Source organism: Alligator mississippiensis, chromosome 2 (assembly GCF_030867095.1).
Source record: "Alligator mississippiensis isolate rAllMis1 chromosome 2, rAllMis1, whole genome shotgun sequence".
In the NCBI taxonomy this organism is placed as follows: domain Eukaryota; kingdom Metazoa; phylum Chordata; order Crocodylia; family Alligatoridae; genus Alligator; species Alligator mississippiensis.
This window is the reverse complement of record NC_081825.1, coordinates 94647390-94659444: the sequence shown is the minus strand read 5'-3', so window position 1 is coordinate 94659444 and position 12055 is coordinate 94647390.

The following is a 12055-nucleotide window of genomic DNA, read 5'->3' as shown; positions in this document are numbered from 1 at the left end:
AAGCCACCCGACAGACTGCGAGCCAGGGCAGCCCGTCGGTCGGGGCTTAGGCACCCGGGTCAGATCCTGGTCTAGGCGTGGTAGAAGGGCTTGACTTTTTGTTTTGTTGTTTGCTTTCCTTTAGACTCTATCGTTTTGTGTTGCGGTGGCCTCGGGTCAGTATAGGCTAGGGGCAGCAGGGAATCAGGGGGGGTGAGACCCTCAAGGCAGATTTCAGCCTGGGAAGCTTGGGTCCCCAGAGTGGGGACCACCGGGAGACACAGGACCGAAAACGTGGCGGGGTCACGAAAGGAAGGCCACAGGAAGACCCGCAGCAGCAGGTGGTGATTGGCCGGGGTGTAGGGGAGGTTGGAGCCCCGTGAGTGCCAGGCGAAGGCATAACGACCCCGGGAGGCGGCGTTAGCGGAGACCCCCACCACTGAGGTTCCATCCGAAGTCATGGCAGGCGAGGTTAGGGGGCCTCCCAACACCACCCAAGGTACCTCCCGGGGCCCTCTCATAGGCTCGGGGCAAGCTAGAACGGCCACCCAAGCAAAGGCAGCTCGAGAGTGCCTGGTCGAGCAGAGGTGGGCACACACCTCTATATACACGAATCAAAAAACATAAATCAGAGAAAAAACATTTTTTGAAATAAAATTAAAATGTGTTATAGTAGATGAGACAAGGTTCCTTGGGTGAATTTGATATCTTTTATTAGACCAACCCAAATACTTGGAGAAAAGTTAGCAAGCAAGCTTTCGGGTTCAAAAACCCTTTGTCAGGCTAAGGAAGTTTCAGCAGTTGGTGTGTGCTCTTCCTGGATGGAATGATAAGTAAACAAGCCAGGGGCTGGGCTAGGGAGTCAGTTGCCAGTCAGATTATAATGTATCAAAAATCCAATGTCTATGTTTAGTCCATGATCTCTAGTATCCAGGAGGTTGATGAAATGGAGCTCATAGGCTCGTCTCTGGGAAGTGTTGTGTAAGTTTCCCTTGAGGATCAGGACTGAGGGATTGGAGAGAGAGTGGCCCTCCTGTGAGAAATGTGCCCCCACCGGTAATTGGGTATTTCTGTCTTTGATAGATTTCCGGTGTGCGTTCATTCTGGTGCACAGTTGTTGTTTGGTTTCTCCTACATATTTTCCATCAGGGCATTTGGTGCATTGGATGAGGTATATTACATTTCTGAAGGTGCAGCTGTAAGATCCTGGGATGCTGATGACTCTGTTGTGGGGTGTAGTAATTGTGGGGGTGGTGGAGATGTGTGGGCAGGTTTTGCATTTCTTGTCATGGCACGGTCTGGATCCTTTTGGTGTGTTCTGGGCTTGAGGAAGTTTGCTTCTGGTGATGAGGTTGGCGAGGTTCGTTGCTTGTTTAAAGGCTAGGATGGGTGGCTCTGAGAAGATCTTTTTAAGAATAGGGTCTCTGTCTAGTATGGCTTGCAATTTTTTGAGGATTTTCCCTACAGGTTCAAGGGATGGGTGATACGTCATAACCAGTGGTGTGCGATTTGTGGGGGGTTTTCTTCTGTACTGCAGCAGTTCTTCATGTGGTATCCAGGTGGCTCTTTCAAACATGTGATATACCTCTCTGGAGGAGTGTCCTTGTTGGGTGAAAGCCTTTTTAAGATTGGTGAGGTGGCAATCCTGGGTGTTCTCTTCAGTACAAATGCGGTGGTTTCTGAGGGCTTGGCTGTATATCACAGCTTTTTTGGTGTGTTTAGGGTGATTGCTGGTTCTGTGCAGATATGTATGTTGGTCTGTGGGTTTCTTGTATACTGTGGTCTGTATTTTACCCTTCTGGATACTGATCATTGTATTCTAAAAAGGAGATGTTGGTGCTGGAGTATTCTAGAGAAAGTTGGATGGAGGGATGGTGATTGTTGAATTTCTGATGGAACTCAATCAGAGATTGCAGGTTCTCAGTCCAAATGATGAAGATGTCATCAATGTATCTTAAGTATAGCAAGGGTTTGATGGTGCAGTTCTTGAGGAAGTCTTCTTCCAGGTGGCTTATAAAAAGGTTGGCATACTGTGGGGCCATTTTAGTGCCCATAGCTGTTCCCATCATGATTGATTTTTAATATGATTTTTTTCATCTATAATTTGTTAAAATTATATCTTCTGAAATATTTTGTGTGTGGCTCTCAACAGCTCACCAAAACTTATTAAGTGGCTTGCCAGCTGAAATAATTGCCCACCCCTGCCCTAGACTGCCCTAGGCCTTTCCCTGCTATGTAGTTCACATACCATATCTCAGATACTCCTCTTTCCCCACTTATTGCATAAATCAAAGCTCTATAAGGACACTGAGGATACATACATATAGTTTCCATATGTACCACATTGTACTACTGGAGCACCTAGAGATTCCAGTCAGATAAGAAACCAACGTGCTGGGCTCTTTATGAATGCACAGTGTAGCAATTCCTGTCCTAAAGAGCTTGCAGAGTAGATAAAAGTGATTGTAATAGACAGCATGGCAGAGGAGGAGCTACAGTGAAAGGACAGTGTCATTGGGTGGGCTAGCTGGGGCAGCATACAGACATTTGGGGAGGTTAGAGGGAAGTTAGATTGAGTTAAAATAGCCACTTGATCTAAGGCAAGTCAGGAAGGGGAGGTTAGCAGGGGTTGTTGGGGGGATCAGGGGGACAAGCAGGCTTGGGGAGGGGTCAGGAGTCCAGGAGGGAACAGGGAGGCAGGCAGGGTCCACAGAGAGATGGGGGGCAGGCAAGGTCTACGGAGGGGTGCTGGGACCCAGAAGGTTTTGACAGGTTCGGGGGGCTCATGGCTCTGTGAGGGGTCTTGGGGGGGATGGGGAACTCTCTCCACCCCCTGGGACCAGAAACTAAGGGGTTGGGTGGCTATTTTTAGACACCCAACCCCTTCAACTGGAGATGAACAACCCTCCCTATAGCCCTATCACATCTGCCCTTCCCCATACCCCGTCTTACTTCCTCAGCTTCTGGCATTGGCAAACTCTGATAAAACTTACACCAGGAGTGGCTTGTGGGATGGGGGATTTGGTGAACTGGGGCTGGCTAGTCCATGGGGGAGAGGTATCTGTCTCAGGGTGGGGCAAGAGGACTGCTAAAAATAACCCAATGCTAGGTATGGGGTAGAAGAAGCACAGCCCCAGGGCTAGGGCCAGAGGCTGGGCTTTCCCAGACCTGGGGGTGTACTGGGAACTGTACAGAAGTTCAGTTAGATTGGTCTTGCTAAATGGGAGCTAAGTTAGACTACCTTGGAAGTACACTTAACTTGGATCAGGTCAGCCATTTTTAGAATAATCTAAATGTCCTGAACTTCTGTACGGTTCACACATAGATCCACATAACTAGTATGAAGTCCATACCTGGGCAAATTAAGTAAGATTGGGTGTCCATTTTTAACATGATCTAACCTCCTCCTAACCTCTCTAAGGCTAAGTACATATAGTCAGAAAGCCCAAGGCTCAATTGATTCAATCTTCGCAGGTTAGGCTGAGCTGCATACATTGAACCGATAAGTAAGTGAACAGACATTCACATTTGATTCCAGAAATGCAACCACATGCCTTCAGTGGCCCATTTGTGAAGTCAGGAGGCACTAAAGCACACCTCCCTGCTCAGCTGGAGCAGACAGTTTTGGCCAAACCTAGCCCACCCATCCTGTGAGGGGGGCTTGCAAGGGAGATGAAAATCATCCTGGGATGCCAGGGGACTGTGAGTTAACTTGAATCAGGAGGGGATCTGGGATAGAAGTTCAATAAACTAATTTAACCTAAATCAGTTAAGTCTGATACTACATCCATCCAGGTGTCTCTTAAACCAGTTTTGGCCATTTTGAAAGCAGTTTATAGGCACTAGATTTATTTTGTGTTACAGCTTTGAACCAGTTTCCAATCCAGGGATCCAGGGTTTTCTGTTTGCTGCAGAAAAATGAAGACAAATGCAGATTATTTCCTTTAAAGAAGAAAATTATGAATTTTCTACTTTGAAGGAGAAAAATCTGGGAAGCCACAGGTTTCCCCTTGCAGGCTGGGAGAATTCCAGCTTGCATGGGGCTGATTGGGCCTGAGGGGAGTGGGATGCAGGGGAAGCCACATGCATGTGTGTGCACATACACGTGCATTTGGCAGCCAGGCAGCTGTGGAGAGCATCTCCTGCAGATCCCTCCAGATAAGTCTATTGGAGAAATGCAAGTGATTGATGTGGGGAGGGGGCATGTGCCCCCCCAGATTTCTGTGCCCACAACAAGGCACAGGGCTGTACCCAGGCTAGACCAGCACCAAGGTAAGGAAACCCCTGGCCACCAGGCAGCAGTGGGGAGCACAACTCCATGCTGCCACTGCTGCTGCCGCTGCCGCTGCCCCTGCCATATTGGTGGAGGGACTGCCATGTTGGTGCAGCAGTCCCTCCAGTGCTGGGTCCTACCCACTCAGCTGTGAAGGTGGCTCCTGCCCAGAGCTGGTTTGGCCTGGCTGCAGCCCTATGCCCCACTGTGGGTACAGAAATCTGAGGGGGGGACACATGTCTCCCCACATACATAACCTGTGCCCTCCCTGCTCCCCCATGTGTGGCCTGTGCTCCCCTACCATCAATGTGTTGCATGTCCCCACACCTCCCTCCAACACACACCCACCCTTGTCCTTATACACTGGGGGACTAGGGCCAGAGAGCCGGGGGCAATGGGTTGGGAGTGAGGGGCACCAGCAGGGGCATGGGGGGGGGGGCTGTGGATCAGGAGTGAGGGGCACTGGCAGGGCTGCAGGGGCTGTGGCTTGGGAGTGAGGGGAAGCAGCATGGGCAGGGGCACCAGCACATCAGGGCTGCTCAGTGCCACAAAGGGGAGGGACACCTATATCTGGATTTGTATCCTGGTGAGCAAAGGGGGCAGGGGGAGCTCTGATTTTTCATAATAAAAATAATCAAATGTCAAAATATATAAGTATTTAGAATTTCTTTTATTATAATGATTTAGGTACTTGAAGGCTTCCAAATTGCTTTAAAATTGTAAATATATCAATAAAACATTGTGTTCAACTGATACCTATATATATATAGTGGTTTCATTTTAATTGCAGAAAAACACAGATTTGGGGGGGTGTTAATCAGAGAATTTGCTATTTTTAATCAGACAATTTGCAATTTCTAAACAGAGAAAACCAGGATCCCTGAATCAGTTATATTGGTTTATGCATAATTTCTGCACCTGTCACAGTTTTCACTCTGTTCTATTTGTACCATCACATTGGCCTGGATCTAGAGAATCTCCAAGTTGTCTGTTCTGATATCTGACCTCCCCCAGGTCATTTGACTCCTTTAGGTATGTTTCCAGAGGCTCAATCTGCTAAGCTAGTTAACAGAATCTTATCGCTGGGGTCTCAAAGCATGTAAGCATCTGTTCAAATTAACAGAGGATGGACACTAATTAACCAGCACTACTTCAGCGTGTGGTTACTTGGAGTTATGGAAAAAGCTCCAGGGGAATTCAGGAGCCACTGCCACAGCCCCTCATTATAAGGCTGGAAACTTGAAGATGACCCACAGGCGAGCTTCCACAGAGTGTGGCGATTGGGAAACAATCTAGAAAGCAGAAGCTCCTTTTCTAAGTGCTCAGGCTCTTAGTCTTACACTGGTTACTACAGGAACCACAGTCCTTCAACAAAACCTGCACTCATATTAAGCAGTGAAGCCTAGTCTGATTAGAACCGAAAGGGTGGATGAACAATTATTCCTTTATCAGAACTTGAAGATGTTATTAAGAGCTATGACAATGCTAGGATACAGGGGCAACTGGTGCTGCTTTACTTGGTGGGGGGGGCACATGCCCCCGCTGCGACCAGTCCCGCCGATCAGGACAGGGCAGGGTACCCTGTGGGCAATCCCATGATGGCTGATTGCTGTGGCCAATCACTACAATCACTGCAGCCGCTTCCAGGAGTGGCTGCGGCCGCTTCAGGGGGCAAGTGTCAGCTGATCACTGCAGCCGCTCCCAGAAGCGGCCAAAGCCAGTCCCGGAAGTGGTGGCAGCGATTGCAGCAGTCAGCTGGTGCTTGCAGTGGGGGGCACTGGCACTCCCACTTGCCCCCGCCACCCATTGCCTAAGTGGCAAGTGTGGCCAGCCAGGGGTTACATATGCACCCCTGTGCACCCACTATATATTGCCACTGCTAGGATAACTGCTTTTTCGCATGGCTGAAAACAAGGAGAATCATGTTTCATTATCAAAGGCTAGACAAAAACTTACAGGCACTATAATTATTTGTAGTTTAGTTTTTAAACAGTAAGGGACAAATGTGAGATAAAACCAAATACATTCTTGTTCCCCACAGGGAGCAACTGTTCTTCCATAGAAATTAGCTTTGGTAAAAAAAAAAAAAAATCTGATAATAGCAGGTTGTGGTTGTATTAGAAAAGGACATCTTTAGTGAACCCCCACTGCACATACCCAGAAAGAAACACATTGAGGAAAATATATAAAGATATAATTTAAAAGAAATAATACAATGTTATTATTGTTAACATGTTCATGTGTGTGTGTATGTGTGCATGCACGTGAATATAAAATTAATAGATTTATATATAAATATATCCTGTCATGAATATGATTACATTCTGATACATTATTGCATTTTAATTCGGTGGGGGCTTGAAGGGGGCAAGAAAATGTATTATGTGATTAAAGGATGTGAAGACACTGTAAATGAGAAGAGGGAGTAGATTTCTCATTGCAATGACCTAATGTTAGTCTTTTTTTTTTTAAAGAATGTCATTACAAAACACATACTTTGTATTGCAAGTGATTTATTCTATAATTTTGCATGGATGCCCACTCGTTTTTAGTATATCGTTTGAGAAGGGTTCCACTTACTAAATGTCATTTTTACTGAATATTTTACAACATTGCAATGAGGGTATATGTGCCCTTCAAAACTTTTCTGGTAAATTGAAGTAAATTATTAAGTTTGGTAAATTATATTTTTAAAAGGAATGTGGGAGGTAAATAAACTATGGTAAGTACCTATAAGTACCTATCATAAGTACATAAGATGACCTATTGCAAAGGTGTATTAAAATTCTATTGCTTGATATTTTAATATTATTATATTTTCCAGTAGATTGAATGTATTCATTGATTTTAATTGACTGCCAACCAGGAAAACGATTGTGTCTCAAAAGCCCCCTCAAAAACATCAGCAAACTGACATCAAACTATGTTATAACATAATTCTTGCATAGGGTGTTACTTTCCAAAAATTAAATTCCATTAATATATTTAGTGCAATTATTAAAGGACACGGTAGAGACAAGCATTATAGGATCATAGGAAAGTAGGGCTGGAAGGAATCTCACAGGGTCATCTAATCCAGCCCTGTGTTCAAGGTCTCTTCCCTAAACTAAAAAACTCTAGTTCTTTCAGCCTTTCCTCATAAATCTTATGATTCCCCAACCCTACCTGCTTCCCCCCACCCCTATTTATATTTGTTGCTCTGTGCTGGGCTCCTCCCAAACTGGTTATATCCTCCTTGAAGTGCACAGCCCAGAACTGGACACATTACTCCAGGTAAGGTCTCACCAGTGCTCAATAGAGCAACAGAATTATTTATCTTGGTTTCCAAATAACACTTCTGTTAATATAACCCAGTACTCTGTTGTCTTTTCTTCTTTCTTTCTTTCTTTCAAGCGGCCCGACACGCTGCTCAGGCTCCCGGTGCCCCCCAGCAGCAATACGGGCTGCCCTTTTAGCACCCTGCCCCACAAAGGCCTCTACATGTGGGTGGTGCACACCTGGCACGCCCAGGTGCTGGCCGGCCACCCTGACACCGCGTGGTGGCGGCGCCTGGCGTGGCCCGGGACCCCGGCGTGGCGCACGCTGTATAAGGCGCCCACTGCCAAGAAGACCGGCGACCTGCAGTGGCGGCTTGTGCACGGCATCCTGGCCACCGGCACCTTTGTTCGCCACCTGGACCCAGCGGCCTCGGCGGCCTGCCCCTTCTGCCCGGGGGTGCTGGACGAGGACATTTTCCACACGTTCCTCGACTGCCCCCGGCTGCAGCCGCTCTTTGCCACCCTGGGTGCGCTGCTTCGGGCGCTGGGCCGGAACTTCTCCGAGGACGTCTACGTCCACTCCTTCCCCTACCGGGCAGCGGAGAGGGCTGTGGTCAGCCTGGCCAACTTCCTGCTGGGCCAGGCCAAGATGGCCACCCTGAAGAGCCGGCGAAACCGGCTCGCCGGGACCGGGATGGTCGACGCCCTGCAGCTCTTCCGCCTGCTGGTGCGGGCCCACCTCTCGCTCGAGTTTGAGCACGCGGTCCTGTGGCGGACGGTGCCCACCTTCAAGGAACGCTGGGCCCTCGAGGGGGCGCTCTGCCGAGTCGAGGCGGGGTGCCTGCTCCTCGCCCTGTAACACCCCCGGGTGCTCAAGCTGCGGACACGCGTCTGGCGGGCCGAGGCCTTGGACTCTGCCTCACGCGGGTCGAGCCCTGAGGCTCCCCATGGGTGTCCCCGCTTGCAGAAATGTAAATATGTCAATAGACCTTTGACTCGCTATGGTTTTTAGTCTAGAGTGTACGGGCAGGCCTTGCAGGCCGTGAGCCCAGGACCATGTCCGTGAGGCCCAGGTGTTCGGGCCAACCTGTACATACTCTTTACTGGCCCCGATTTGTCACCATCCCTGGAATAAATGCCTCTTAAAAGTCAAAGTCTTTCTTTCTTTCTTTCTTTCTTTCTTTCAAGATGGCCGCCGACAGCTGAAGCCCTTCTAAGCTCCTCCAGCTCAGGTGCTTTCAGCTCGTTGCCTCGCACTCCCTGGCCCCCTTTTCCTGTCCCCCCCCAAAAAAACCCTTGCCTCTCCCCACCCTGTCCCTGGGGACCCCCTCCCTGCCCCTTCCCCCCACTTTCTGAGCCTTTTTCCCCTGGGCTCTGGCAGCCTCGTTTGCCTCTGCCCCTCCCCCACCCCCGCCTGAGTTCTCCCTTTGATTTCTGCTGCCTCCCTCCCCCAGGGCCCCTTCCCTTGGTCCCTGCCATCTCCCCCTGCCTTGGGGCTTGCCCTGAGCCCCTGCGGGGTTGCTCTGCCCCCCCTCAGGCCGATTTTGGGGCGTTTTCAGCCCCCTCCCAGTCCCAGTCCCCCGTGTAAGCCTGAGGCTTTTTTTTTTTTTTTTTTTTGCGCTTTGCAGTTTAACCCTGTCCTGGCGAGGAATGGTGGCTCCTACGCCTGGCAGCTGGCATGAGGATGTCTCTCGGGACCTCCTGCTGACTCATGATCTGAGGGTTCATGCCCCTCTCCATGTGGGGCTCGAGGTTTGCGTGGAGGCTCTGGCCGCGCTCCTGGGATGGCGTACCATCCGCTTTGCGGGGCGCGTGAACACGGTCCCATTGATTTATTTGAGCAAGCCCGCCTTGGTTGACAGGGTGTGTGGAGGGCCTGGACATTGCGGGCGTCCACTACCCTGTCACGCCCCTAGAGACTCAGGCAGTGAGGGTGCTGATCTCCAATGTCCCACCGCACGTTTCCGATCGGGAGCTGGCCAGGGGACTTGAGGCCTATGGGGTCCCTGCGAGTCCTTTTCGCCGCCTGCTGATGGGAAGCAAGGACCCTTAGGGGAAGCACGTCCTGTCTTTTTGGAGGCAGGTCTTCATGCTCCTCCAGGAGGGCCCCCAGTCGCTGCCTCGCTCCCTGAGCCTCACGCTCGAGGGTCGGATGTTCATTATCTATCTGTCTGTGGGAAAGACCACGTGCTTCAAGTGCGGGGGCTTCTCCCACCTGGCTGCGCAGTGCCCTCAGGGCAAGGCGGCCGGACCATTGCCACCTGCAGCAGCGCCGAGAGACGGCGCGTCGACCTCTCGGGCACGCAGCAGGCCCAGGGAGGCTGGGAGCTCTTCCTCCCGACCTCCTTCCACCCCCATTCCGTCTCAGGGGACCGGGGTCTCCAGCGGGAAGCCATCGTCCAGCCGAGGGGCTGGTGCTACTACCATGGCCCCACCGCCCCCTCCCCCGTCTGTGGCACCCCCTGCCCTCAGTGCTGAAGCCCCACCGGGTGGAGGGGCGGACGCCTCCCCTTGCCCCCTGCCTGCCCCGGCCAAAGTGGCTGGGGTGGCCGGGGACTGCGGTGCTGGAGCCTCATCGGATGATGGGGCTCGGGCATCCTCCCTACCACCCGAAAAAGAGAGGGAGATGAGGGGGGCCTCTCAGGACACCCCATCCCTGACAGACCCCTCCTCGGCCAGTGCCGAGGACCCCCCCACTACAGGGCCGGACCCCGTTCCGGCCGCCACACCACCCGCCCCGTCAGATGTAGCCACCGACGAGGCAGACTTAGCGGGTGGGGGGGAGGGGCCTTCAGGGGTCCCCCTCCCCTCGCCTGTCCCCCAGCCCCCGGAGTCAGGCGGCAGCAGGGATAGTGGCGAATGTCTCTCTTCCGGTGGCCTGGCCCCGGGGGTGGCGGGAGAGCCCGCTGCCCCTTTGGTCACGCCCCAGCCTACCGGAGCAGATGGGGACGTTAGCGAGATGGAGATCCAGCTCTCGGAGTCTCGCAAGAGACGTCGTGAGCGGGATGGCCCCTCCCCCCCCAAGAAGACAGGGAATGTCCTCGCGGAGCCGGTCCTCGACTCGGACGACGAGAGGCGGCTGATGTGCCTGGACATCGAGGGGGTCGACGCTGCAGTTGCGGGCGAGCTCCCGCCGGGGGTGCGGCCTCGCCGCTCTTCCGTGGGCAACATCCACCCCAAGCTGGCGGAGCCCCCCTGGGTCTCTCCTGACTATGGGGGACTCCTGTCCTTGCTGAAGCTAACCAAGGGGCAGAAAAATGTAGCGGGGCACATCACCCAGTGGTGTGCGGACCCCAAAGTGTTTGTCAAGGCTGCCAGGGCGGCAGTCAAGCTCATGAAGCAAGATCGGGGCACACGTCAGATGGCCTACCGTCTGGACAAGCTTGCCCAGAGGGTGAGAGTGGAGTGGGGCCTGGGCGGGTCCCTCGACTAGAGTAGGGCACGGTAGGCCTTCCCTGACCTGTCTGTATTGCCTTGCTCTGCTCTTGGGTGCTCGCTCTTCCACCCGCACTCTGCTTTGCTCCTCCTCTCCCACACCCACCCCCATGGCAGCCACAACCATTGGCACCTTCAACGTCAACGGCTGTCGAGACGCGGTGAAGCGCGAGGCCGTCCTGGAGCTCCTGCGGCAGAAGAGGCTGGCCATCGCCTTCCTACAAGAGACCCACTCTGACAGGTTCAACCAGGCGGCCTGGCGGGCTGCCTGGCGAGGACAGGTGTTCCTGAGCCACGGCACCAACCTCCGCGCGGGGGTCGCGACACTCTTATCGCCGCAGCTGCAGCTTGACGCGGCGGTGCCGCGGGAGGTCGTCCCCGGCCGCCTGCTGACCGTCCGCGTCACCCTCGCGCAACACCGTCTGCTGCTCGTCAACATCTACGCGCCCTCCGATGGCCAGGAGAGGGTCGCTTTCTTTGAGAGCTTGGCTGCCCTCCTGCGCGACGCTAGCGAGGATGATGACCTGCTCCTCCTCGGGGGCGATTTCAATTGCACCACTGCCCCGCGCCTCGACCGCACAGGGCCTGAGCCCCACCTGCCCTCCGCTCGCAAGCTGCAAGCTGCCCTGGAGGGGGCAGACCTCGTGGACGTCTGGCGAGCCCTGCATCCCGATGCGCGCCAGTACACCTGGGCCAAGACGAGTGCCGGCGGTCTCACCATGGCTCGCCTCGACCGCCTTTATATCACCAGGCACCACCTGCCACTCCTGCGCAGCAGCCGCATCGCTCCCTCGGGTCTATCAGATCATGGCCTGGCCTTCAGCGAACTGAGCCTGCCGGGGAGAGCCTGTGCACGGGCACCGTATTGGTGTTTGAACATTAGTCTGCTCCAGGACTCTTATTTCCGGGACTGCTTTGCCCACTTTTGGCGGAGGTGGGAGGCTGCGAGACCGAGCCACTCCTCCTGGAAGCTGTGGTGGGACGTGGGCAAGGTCCAGACCCGAGCCTTCTGCCAGCAGTACACCCAGCTGGCCGCGAACGAGACGCGCCGCCGTGTCCGGGAGTTGGAGGAGGACGTGGCGGAGCTCGAGGCTGCTCTGCTGGCCGCCGG